Raw genomic sequence first — 12375 nt, 5'->3', positions numbered from 1 at the left:
TGGGGAATGAGCAGTTATCCTCCAGGTCGCAGGGAAAATCTGGTGGTGGGTGATTCAATCATAGAGAGATAGATAAGATGGGTGTGTTATGGCCACAAGGTGCCTTGCTTGCTTGGTGCAAAAGTTACAGGTGTTGCCTGTCACCTAAGTAGCCTGGAAGTTAGTCCTGGGGAGGAGTCAGTGGTTGTGGTGCATGTTGACATCAATGACAGGGGGAAATGTAGTCGCAAGGTTCTGGAAGCCAAAGTTAGGTAGGATGCTGAAAGCCAGGACCTCCTAGATGGGTTTCTCTGAAATGCTGCCAGTTCCACATGCATGTCCAGGCAGGTAGATGCAGCTCTGTGGTCTCAATGCCTGCATGAAGCCATGGTGTCAGGCAGAGGAGTTTGGATTTGTGAGGCACTAGGGAACATTGTGGGGCAAACTGGTCCTGTACAAAAGGGATGGGCTCCACTTGAACTGGGATGGAACTAGACTGTTGGAGCTTAATATACAAAGGTGGCAGAGAAGCTTTCAAAACACGGGTAGGCAAACTAAGACCCAGGGGCTGGATCTGGCCCAATAGCCTTCTCAATCCGGCCCGTGGATTTTTACATGAGTAGATTGTGTGCTTTTATTTAAAATGCATCTCAGAGTTATTTGTGGGGCATAGGAGTTGTTCATTATTATTTTTTCAAAATATAGTCCGCCATCTCCCCACAAGGTCTGAGGGACAGTGGACCGGCCCCCTGCTGAAAAAGTTTGCTGACCCCTTGTTTTAAAATGATTGACAGGGGGAAGCCAACAGGAGATGAGGATGGTCCAGTTGGGAACAAATCTCCCCCTCGTCCCTGCCTGGCTGGGGAAAAAATGATGAAAATTTAAGCGGTGAAATTTAAGCCTAGCGTTGTGAGTGCAGGGGCTCAAAGTGGCAGTTTAGAGAAGCCAAAACATTGCAGGCCAAAGCACAAGTGCCACTTGAAGAGAGAGATGGTAGCCAAGTGTTTATATGCTAAGGCTAGAGGCCACCAGACCAAGATGGTCAGAGTGCTTGAGGACAGCATCATTACAATGGGCATGGTGGAAACCTGGTGGAATGGAGAGAACCAGTGGATCACAGCTATCTCTAGATATAAACTGTATATGAAGGACAGGGAGGACATGCCAGAGGTGGTGTCACCCTGCACAAGAAAGCACTAAGTCCAGCAAGCTAGAAGTCCCGAAAGGGGCGAAGAATTACCAATGAAAGAGGAATGGCAGATGAAATGAATGGACTATGCAGAATTAGACAAGATGAGAGGAAGGATTCGAAACCTGCGGGATCAGAGATTCTCAGAGGACTGGATACGTGAATACGTATACGTGAACTATCTGAAAAGCAATTGTAATCAACAGATTACACTAGTAGGATTGCAAGAAGTTTTGTAAGGAGGACTATGTGAAATATTGCAGAGAAAAGTATGAAGAGAACTATTAGTGAACGACTATTAAAAGTAATAGAGAAATTAATGAAATGGAGATTAAAAATCTTCAGATGTGGTTGATGGAAGTCCAAAACACTGAATAAGATGAGAAAATATATTATTATTTTTTTAAAAAAATTTCATATATATGTATAGGGGCAGACTTCTCCGCAGAATTGTTGTGGGGAGCAATACTGGGCCCCAAGAGTAATTTGGTACCGGGGTTGTTCTATTGTTCTCTGACCACAATGCCCAGTGTGATCTTGAGATGAAGAATGAAGGAAGCATCCAAGAGAGATGTTGTAGTAGAGGGTGAATTCAATCACCCTCACATCAACTGGCTATATAAGTGTTACAATCACGACAAAGAGGTGAAATTTCATGATACCCCAAATGACTGTGCCCTAGAACGGTTAGTCATAGGGCAGAGGGGTTGCTGGGGGGTATGGCCCTGGAATTAAATTTAAGTGGCACCCAGAATCTGGTGTGAGATGCAAGGGATTGGGAACAGTGGCCACAGTGCCAAGAAAATGCAAAACATTCACATTTGACTTCAAAAGAGGAAGCTTCTCAAAAATGAAAGGATTGGTTAAAACAATGTTGAAGGGCAAAGTCTGGAGGATCAAATGTTTCCAGAACGCTTTGGGGGTTGTTCAAAACCACAATAACAGAAGCTCAGCGAGAATGTATAATGCATATCAAGGAAGGTACTGCCAAGGCCAAGAGGGTGTCAGAGGAGCAGAGTCAAAGAAGCTATTAGTGGCAAGAAGGCTCCTTCAGAAAATGGAAGTCTTGTTCAAATGAGGACAACGAAAAGGAACATAAACTTTGGCAAAGAAATGCAAGCAGACAATAAGGGTTGCTTACATCGTGAATTTGATGAAAATATTGCTCAAAGCATCAAGACAAGCAACGGCAAAGGATTAGTAGCAAGAGACTAGTTAGAGAGGCATTTGGACCTTTGGTTGACAAGAGAGAACATGGTGTGCTAAAGGAAGACAAGGAGATTACACCTAGAAGCTGAATGAATGCTTTGCATCTGTCTTGCCTGAGGAAGATACAGGGCAGATTTCTGTGCCAGAACTAACTTCCTAGGGAAGGAAGTTTGAGGGACTGGGGCAAATAATGGTGACGAGAGATGAAACTCTAGGCCTCATTGTCAAATTAAAAACTGACAGATTAATCAAGTCTGGATGGCATCAACCTGAGAGTTCTTAACAAACTCAAATGTGGCACTGTTGATTTTTTCAGAAACATATGTAAGTTCTCCCTAGGAACAGCCTCTGTATCTGGGGACTGGAAAGTAGCTGATATATAATAACATTAAAAAAAAAAAAAGCCCCAGGAAGGATCCTGGAAATTACAGACTGGTAAGCTTAATGTCTGTTTTGGGGAAATTGCACCAATTTCCCCAAAACAGACATTAAGCTTACCAGTACCATTAAAGCTAGGGATGCGAGTGGCGCTGTGGGTAAAAGCCTCAGCGCCTAGGGCTTGCCAATCGAAAGGTCGGCGGTTCGAATCCCCGCGGCGGGGTGCGCTCCCGTTGCTCGGTCCCAGCGCCTGCCAACCTAGCAGTTCGAAAGCACTCTCGGGTGCAAGTAGATAAATAGGGACCGCTTATTAGCGGGAAGGTAAATGGCGTTTCTGTGTGCTGCGCTGGCTCGCCAGATGCGGCTTTGTCACGCTGGCCACGTGACCCGGAAGTGTCTCTGGACAGCACAGGCCCCCGGCCTCTTGAGTGAGATGGGCGCACAACCCTAGAGTCTGTCAAGACTGGCCCGAACGGGCAGGGGTACCTTTACCTTTTTACTGTTAAAGCTAGAATTACCTAGGTATAAAGAACAAGTTTGGTGCAGCATGGCTTCTGCAAGTCTCCCTAACCTATTAAGAGTTCTTTGAGAGTATATAGAGATGATCCAGTTGACACTGTGTACTCAGAGACTTCCCAAATACTTTTCACAAAGTACCCCATGAAAGACTCTTGAATAAGAGGTGATGTTGTCTTTATGGAGCAGGAACTGGAAAAGTAACAGGAAGCAGAGAGTAGGAAAAATGGACAGTTCTCCCAAGGGAGGGATGTAAAAAGTGGACTCCCCCAAATATCAGTATTTGGACCCGTGCTTTTTCACTTGTTCATGAACAACCTAGAGTTAGTGGGGAGTAGTGAGGGAACCAAATCCACTTATGATACCAGGATGGTTGAAACAAAGCAAAAAAAAAGAGGTTCTGAGGAGCTCCAAAATTCTGCTCATTCTCTTCAGACTGCGTGGATGGGTAGTGAAATGGCAAATGCAATTCAATGCAAGCAATTGTAAAGTGATGCACAGTGGAGCAAAAACATTCCTCGCTTCCCATATGCGCTCATGGGGTCTGAGCTGGCAGTGACTGACCAGGAACAAGACCTTGGGGTCATAGTGGATAGCTGGATGGAGCTGTCAACCCAGTGTGCAGCAGCTGTGAAAAATGTGAATATCATCATGCTCGGGTTTAGGAAAAGGGATTGAAAATAAAGCTGCCAAGATCATGAGGTCATTATGCAGATCTATATGGTGCAACCACATTTGGAATAAAGCATTCAGTTCTGGTTGCCTCACCTCAAAAAGGATATTGCAGAGCTGGGTATAGTTTAGCGAAAAGGTGACTAAGAGAGGACATGGTAAGAGGTGCATAAAATTATAGATGGTGTGAAGAAAGTGGATAGAGAAACCTTCTCTCTCTCTCTCATAATCCTAGAATTTGGGGACATCTGATGAAATGGAACGTTGGACGATTCAGGACAGACAAAGTACATTCTTCACACAGTGCATAGTTAAACTATGGAACTCCCTCCCACAAGAGGTAGTGAGGGCCACAAATTTAGATGGCTTTAAAAGAGGATTGGACAAATTTATGGAGGAAAAGGCTATTGGTGGTGGCTTGCCATGACTATGTTCTGCCTCCATTGGTGGAAGCAGTAGGCTCTTGTTATATGAATTCTAAGCTGTCATAAACAAAATGCACATGTGTAAGTGTGCAAGGTAAACAGACATATATATGTGTGTATAAACCACATGTCTGAAATAGTAGAGAGCAATACAGCATCCATGTTTCGCCCCTAGTCAAGCTCAGAATCCCCCTCAAGTCACTAGCAGCAAATTCCTGATAGGTCGCCCCACTGCAAACCATTTGAGACGTGTATGTGTTGAATGGCCTAGCTGACCTGTCAAAAGAGCAAATATCTATGCAGGAATGAAAAAGGCCCTTGACAATGAATTCTGGAGTCTAGGTATTCACCATTTCAAAAGGATGCTTCAGACAGGCCAGGAGCAGCCATAATCAGGTGTTGTCAGGCATACAGATTGGCAGGCTTGTAAATAAATATGTTGGAGTAGCATGAAATCTGAGCATGATCTGATTCACACATGCAACCCATTTTGTTTGGGGTTTTTGTTTGGGGGGTGTCTTTCCATTTCAGAGGTGGTCACTGTCTGAGGGTTTAAAAATTGTAACACGCTTTTGTTCTCTGCTCCTCACCTCCTTGCAAGGGGAAGAAGGAGACTCTGTTGCAACAGAGGAATAAAGATCAAAAGCATCAGCTTGCCTTGCTTCCTTGGAAATCTCTGTTTGCATCTCTGACTGATAGAGGACCTGAGAGACACAACATCTCTCAATGGGGAGTTGGGCTGTAAAAGCCAACCCCAATTTTCTTACACGCTCTGAATACCAGTTGCTGGGAAATGCACGAGGGGAGGGTGTAGCTGCTGTGCTGGTCCTGCTTCCAGGGTTTCCACTGTGGCATCTGGTTGGCCACTGTGAGAACAGGATGGGTCCCCTTCATCCTGATTCAGCAGGGCTCTTCTAGTGTCCTTGCTCCAAATGCCTGGGAGAACAGAATAGCTTTTACTTGCCAGTGGAAAACCCATCAGGGTCTCTGCCATCTAAGCCTCTGGAGGAAGGGCATTCCAGAGTTGGTGGGGCCACCACAGAGAAGGCCCTCTCACACTTCACCTCACAGCAGGCTAAGTCCACCCAGGGGATGGTGGGAAGGTCACAGGAGACCCAGAGAAAGAAAGAAAGAAATGATGGTGACCCAAGGTCCAATTGGTAGGTCAGCGGACACAGGGTTGCACCAGGAATTATGGGGTGCATTGTGTGCCTTCAGGCAAGTAATTCTCTGCCAGCCTCAGTCCTTCTGTATGTGAGATGGGAATAGCTCTAAATGCTAGCAAGAAGATTCCTCAGAGGGATGTTCTGTGAATAGGCAAAGTAAAAGATATCAAGCTTCTCTCACATTAAAAATGCTATATACAAGGAATAAAGAGGATTGCTCTCTTAATAGATTTACAAGGCCCTTTCGCCTGGTGGACACAGAAATATAAATTTAATCTTTGAGGCTGCAGAAAGACCCTCAGCTCTGCTCTTGGCACAGCCCAGAAGGCCTCTCTCTCTCTCTCTCTCACTCTCTCATGACAAGATCAGCTTTTAAAGCCAGTTTGCAAGATTAGGTTCAAATCCACACCAGCAAAACACACACCCCAACCCTCCTCCAGCACAAATCACATTTCAGGTACCCAGGAAAAAAAAAATTCAATTATAGCCAGCCGAAGGGCTTGTTTTGTGTATTTTCTTGCTGCAGGGAGAGAAATTATTCATGTAAAATTTATCTGGGCCAACACTTTAAACCATTCGGTAAGAGGACAAAGCAGCCTGAGCCCACAGAATGACATGCCTTGGAGTGGGGGGGGGGGGTAGGCAGTGGCTGCCCCATCCTGAGGTATCCATTTGTCACAGTGGAGGTTTTGTTTTATCATTGGGTGGGTGGGTAGGGAGAGAAGGGGCAAGGCAGGCTGCGAAGGAGGAAAAAGCAACATAGGGTGGGGAGTCCTTTTTTTATATAGGAAAAACCAGCATCTGCACACACACACACACACACACACACAAATCTGGAATGAATTAAAGGAAGTTGAACTCTAATGTGAACATTGCAAGTGGATGATAAGGAACTCCAGCAGAAAGAGGAATTCTCAAGAGCTTTGTGCTGCCGTTTCTTTTATAAAAAAAAAACCTGAAGTGATAACGCCTTCCTCCAGCGAAATATTCCAAAGGGAAGCTCTGTAAACTATACAGCAGAAAAGTGTGTGTGTGTTTGGAGAGAGAGTAAGAGCACACAAGAAAGAACCTTTTCAGAGAGATAGCTCCTCTGCCTGAACCCAAATTTTGCAAGTGGAATTGGCACACATTCTCAGGCTGGCTTGGGACATCCTGGTGTTCTGTGCAGGGACTCAACCACCCATTCATTAACACGGGGCCTGATCCGTCACAAACGTCTTCTGCATGCGCCTAAGTGAAGCCAAGCGTGAACTTGTGGGGCTTCCATTTATTGCTAAGGGGGCTTTGCAAGAGAACTCCTCATGCTTGGTGCCTGTTTGACCACTCTTAAGAGAGCCCAGAATGTGCTGCCTGGCCTTGCCCACACCCCAATAATCATTTCAGTCCATTTCCCTCATTGGTGGGGAGATGAAGGGGCCTGCCTTGTAATTCTATGCAGTCACATGCAGCTAACGCCATTTCTTTAGCAGCAATTTAATGCCCACCATCTGTAATTGGAATAACATGCAGAGTCCATCCAGGGCTTTGGGGCAGAGGATCAGGGCTCCACTCAGCAGAAGGAGAATGACACTTCCACTCCATACAGCAGGCATGGCTGACCACATTTTGGAAAACTAACCTGCACATTGCTATCTAAAGTGGAGGGATGTCAGAGCATTAAGTCCTGATTCAAAAATTACTTTGCTCGACCATTGCAATGGACTAGATGGGCCATTGGCCTGATCCTGTAGGCTCTTCTTATGTTCTTATGATTCCTGCATTGCAGGGGGAGTGGGTTGGACTAGAGACCCTTGGCGCCTCTTCCAACTCTGCAATTCTATCTCTTTGGAGACAGGCCACTGACACTCCCTTTTTCCCATGGAAGAAACAAAGCAAACATGCCTAGGAGTTATATGAAAGTTCTTCTGATGGTCCAGGCTTGGGTAGAATAATCCCCTGGTCCAATTTCAGGGTGTCAAGCCCTGAGCAATGACTCCACATCCCTGGCCAAATTAATGTTGAATTGACTTAGTGCAAGAAGGCCCAATCCTGGCATAAGACATGGGAAGATGCCTTTGGCCAAGTCAGGCCAGTGGGCCATCAAGCTCATGAGGAGGCAAGTTTGTTGGACATCAACTCCCATCAGCTCCTGCAGCCAGCATGGCCAAGGGATGATGGGAACTGTAGTCCAGTGACATCCAGAGGCCCAAGCCTCTGGATCAAGTTTAATACTCTCTACAGTCAGTGGCTGGCATTGACTCTTACGCAGGGGTATTTCCCAGCCCTGCCTGGAGATGCCAAGGACTGAGGCTTGTCTCTTCTGCTTGCAGGACATGTGCCCCATCACAGGTCTCCTCACCCCCAGGCAGCTGAGGATACCTTTTCAGTGCACTCCTTGAGAGCAGGTACTGGGCCTGTGAATAACACATAAAGTGGACTGATCTGAGGCATTTGTGTCCTGCTGCCTCTCCAGGTGGAGCTGCAGAGAGAAACATGGCGGGCACCAAACTCCCTTTGGAAGGCAGGCAGGCAGTCACCATCCCATAGCAGGCTGACATTCAGAAATAGCTCTCCTCTTCCTAGTGCATCACAAATTCCAAGAGGCTCTTGAAGAACGTGGTTGGATGAGCCTTCTGGCCACATGCAGAAGATCCCACCAAGCTTAACACCTACCTGATAGCAACTAACAGCGTCAGCTTGGCTACCTTCTCCCACTCCATAATGCCTGCTGTGTGTCTTTGTGTGCTGCCCACACAAAAGCAGGTGGTATGCAGAGGGATAACTGTGCAGACCTCCAACAGGTTGCCGCCTCTCAATTCCTCTGTTCCACAAAGTGGGGATAATAATCACTTCCTTCAAAGCCCAGCAAATTCTAAATCATAGACCAGGAGCCAGTGGCTTGCATGCTTTCTGTAGGGTGGGAATGGGGTATATCAGAGACCTGAGCAGCCTTAAGCAAGTCCTTCTGTCTGTCACTGAATAGTAGTGTGAGAAGGGAACCGAAGGGCCATCTAGTCCAACCCGCTCTCTCAGCCACCCCCATAAAGATTCAAGGCTATGATACAAGAATCGGAGAGCACCCTGTTATGCCGAAAACATTATTTGGGATGTTAAAGGATATTATTGACTGATCTGACCACTACGATGCTTGGCCGGCAGAGGGTCCCTTAGGCATGGTTGGTCCTAACAGGGTGCCCCAATTTCTCACAGCAACAGGAGATCCCCCTAAGCCAGGAGCAGTCCCCTCCCAGTGTGAACAAAGCGAGCCTGTCACACGGGAGGGAGGAAGCCCACCCTTTCTCTTTTTCAAGCCCAGTGGCATTGCACCCAGCAATGCATCCAAGGCTGTTCCCTCCCCTCCAGAAAGGCTCCTGCCCTGGAGTCCCCCCTCCCTGCTGCCCAGCCACCACCTCCCCTCCCCGGTGCTTGAGCCTGGCCTCCATCCCTGGGGCCAAAGCGCTGAGGCTGCAGCATCAGGTGTGCTCGAAGGAGAGCCCCACACCTGAGCCGCTGTAAGTACCTGCCCTCCGCCCTCCTCCTCCTCCTCCTGGTTGTGTCATTTTTCTTCCTGGTGCTCCTCTGGAAAACATATTTGTCATGCTTCTCTCCTCTCTGACTGCAAGCTGGTGCAGCTCAAAGATTTTTCTTGGGCTAACAAATATCCCTTTGGTTTCTTAATAAAAATTAATTAGCACCATTGAATATGATGGCTTTCCCCTTTGGAGGGAGCTGATTTTCCCAGAGAGAGAATCATGTGGCGGTTTTATTTATTTGCAAGGAGGGAGGTGGGGATTTCTGAGCTTCTCCTTCTTCTTTTAATCCTAAAGAAAAGACCCTTGTGAATAAAAGCAAATCGCCAGCAGATTTTATAAAAAAAAATGTGTGTAGATGTGTGTGTGTTTATTCAAGGCAACTGTGACCCTCTTTGCCAATCTCTCTCTCCTGAAATGTCCTCCCCCTTAAATTCGGACATGATATTGCCATTGATGTTGTGGTAGGATCTGATTGGGGGGCAGCAGCACACAAGAGAGAGGTAATCCACAATACCAAATTAATAATATAAATGTCTGCAACACGCCAAGGGAGAAGGACCAGCCAGACAATCCTCCTTTGGCGGGGGCTAAGGCAGGACCTGTTCTCAAAGCCCCCGCTTCTCTCCCAACCCCAGCCCTTCCCAAAGGAGCCAATGACACCCCCCTTCTTTGCAAGCAGCCCCCTTTCCCTCAAAACCCCCCTCGCCATAAGAGAGGGAGGGAGCTTCACGCCGCATGACAAAGGCTTGTGCAGGGGCTGTTTTGCAGGGATCCATTTCTGTGTGTGTTGGGGGAAAGGATGGTTTCTGCACACAACGCCTCCTTTTAGCTTCCCACCCCACCGCCACGCAAGCCCCCCACCAACATTGCCTCGCGCACACCCCGATAGAAGACCACTCCTGCAAAGCACAGATAGAGAGGGTGCCAGACATACGTGGAGCTGGGAATGGGGGTGGAAAGAGGGTTGTAAGCAGAGCAATCGGAGGGTGTTGAGATCCTTCCACACACAACACAACCCCAGCGCCTTGAAGCCGGGGGATACTTCGGCAAGCACCACGAGAAGACCATTTTTCATTGATCCTCGGAGCCTTCCCTACCCCCCCACCCGCTAGACAGCACATTACACTCGTTTAGCAAGGCTCCTCTGCACACACACAACACGGTGGTGTCAGAAAGGGAGCCTTGTCGCCCTGCAGGGGAAAAGCGCCCACAAAATGCCTCTCGGCATCCTTTCCAAAGCAAAAGAAACGCCAAGATGCCAGCTCCCTCTGCCCCGGGGCGGGGGGCAAAGCTGATTTTCAACACCAAATATTAATACTTGCTAACAAAGGCTCTCCGGGCTGAGGCAGGCTCAGCTCACTGGCGGCGAGTAAATAATGAAGCAGAGCTAAACGGGGATTGCAGATTTGCTGCTGCCATCGAATAATACCGCCGCCGCCGCCGCCGCTGCCCAGATCTCAGAATTCGGAGTTTCGGTGGGAGGAGGAGGAAGAGGAGGAGGCATGCTGACAGTGCCCAAACCAACCTCCAGGCATCCGAGAGCTGAGAATATTTTATTTGCACCAACAGGATACAGCCCCAGACTTTGGAAGTGGAAAACCCGAATATCTGGGTGGAATCGGAGGGTGGGGAGAGGAGCGGCTTGCAGAGGAAGGACCGTCCAAAGGGCATCATCACCATACAACAAAAACAACAACAACAACAACAAAAACCCCACCGGGGCATCTCAGATGTCAAGCCCCGCAAACTGGCGGCAGCCGACAGATAACCTCAACCTTGGGAGATAAGGAGGCGGCGTGATGGACAACAAGCACTCTTCCTCCCCACCTCCCAGGCAGCCGCCCTCCCCGGGGTTATCTATGGCGAGAGACGCGCGTCGAGGCGAGGTTTGGGGAAAGGGCGACACTCCGCGACCAGCGCCCCCTCCCCGCGGCCGCCCCAATGTCCCCGGCTCGCCTCCTCTTCCCCTTCAACCCTCGTCTTAGCAAGATCATCCCCCCCCCGCACATACACGCAGCCCCACACCTCCAGTCCAAAGAGAAAGCTGGGCGAGGACCCCCCCCCATTGAGCTGGTACCGCAGCCCCACTCCCTTCCCCCAGACTTGGCACCAACGAGGTGTGTGTGTTTCTGGGGGGGGGGGTATCCTGGACGCCGCCTTGGCCCCAGCCCACACCCTGTCCAAAGAGGGGGGCCCCTCTCCCTCCCCTCCCCACAGCGCCATAGGCTGCGAGGGAACCCCACCCCGCTTCTCCCTCCCTCCTCCCCCCACCGCAAGGGCGCAGCCTCGGGGTACCTGCTGGCGGGAGGGAGGGCGGGAGGCGATGCGGCGGCGGCGGCCAAAGACAATGGCCGGGGCTGGTCCTGCCTTCGCCCGCCTCCTCCTGGGGCCGAGGGATGCTCAGGAGGAGATGCCCGAGGAGGATGGAGAAGATGCAGGAGAAGATGCAGGAGAAGATGCGCGAGGCGGGGATGCAGGAGGGTCCGGGAGCGGCGGCGGCAGCGGCAGCAGCAGCAGCGGAGGCTCCGCCACCTCCTCCCGCCTCCGCCTCCGCCTCCTCCAAGCGCCGCCCCGGCTCGGCCCCTCCCTCGCGCCCTCCCTCTCTGCCAACCAAGCGGGGGACCAGGCCGGGGCCCCGGGTCTCCTGCACCCCACCCGGGAGGGACACCCGCGCAATTCAGCCTCCTCCTCTTCCTCCCCCGCCCACAGGGCTCCGCCTTTCAGATGGGGGGGGGGGGCGGGAGGCGAAGGTGAACAATGAATGCAGCAGCCACCGAGGCTGCTGCTCCTTGGAAGGGGGGGGGGGACGCTGGGTGGCTGGCTGAGAGCGAGACTGTTTTGGCTTCCCTGCCCAAGCTCTAGGGGTTCTCAAGTCCTGGCTGGGGGTCACGACCTTTCCCCCCCTAGAAGCCCCAGTGCGGGCGGGGGGACTCGACAGAAATAGGTCCATTTGTTTACTGAGTAGACTTTCGGACCCCTCCCTTTTCATCAGCCACAAAGCAGGTTCCAACATACCAATGCCATTATCGTCTGAAATTTAAAAGCATAAAGCACAACATCTGCTCAGAGGCATCCTTTGTTCGTTGTCAAAAACTCTTATTATTTATTTTGCCAATTTATCATACTGGTCACCTTATTCCTAGGAGCAGCATGGGCAGCATACATGGTTTCTCCCCTCTCCCTGCCACCACCTACACACACACACACACACACACACACACACACACACACACACACCAATTTCATCTTCCCAAGAAGCCTGCAAGGTAGGCCAGAGAGACAGAGAAGGGAGCAGGAAGCTGCATTTTTTTACTTCACAAGGTTAGTCG

General features: G+C 49.6%; 1 protein-coding gene across 1 annotated transcript in view; it reads right to left on the bottom strand.

Moving 5' to 3' along the window:
- The window catches only part of NRXN2 (neurexin 2), a 345397-nt gene extending 333671 nt beyond the window's left edge, over nucleotides 1-11726 (bottom strand). The window contains exon 1 of the mRNA XM_083417037.1: nucleotides 11342-11726. The gene's annotated coding sequence lies outside the window, so the exon portion shown is untranslated. The remainder of the gene's footprint in view (nucleotides 1-11341) is intronic.
- Nucleotides 11727-12375: the final 649 nt, after the last annotated feature.

This window comes from Podarcis tiliguerta (genome assembly GCF_965153285.1).
Source record: "Podarcis tiliguerta genome assembly, chromosome: 16".
NCBI classification, from domain to species: Eukaryota; Metazoa; Chordata; class Lepidosauria; order Squamata; family Lacertidae; genus Podarcis; species Podarcis tiliguerta.
The sequence above is the reverse complement of the archived record's forward strand: the minus strand, read 5'-3'. Positions and strand labels throughout refer to the sequence as shown.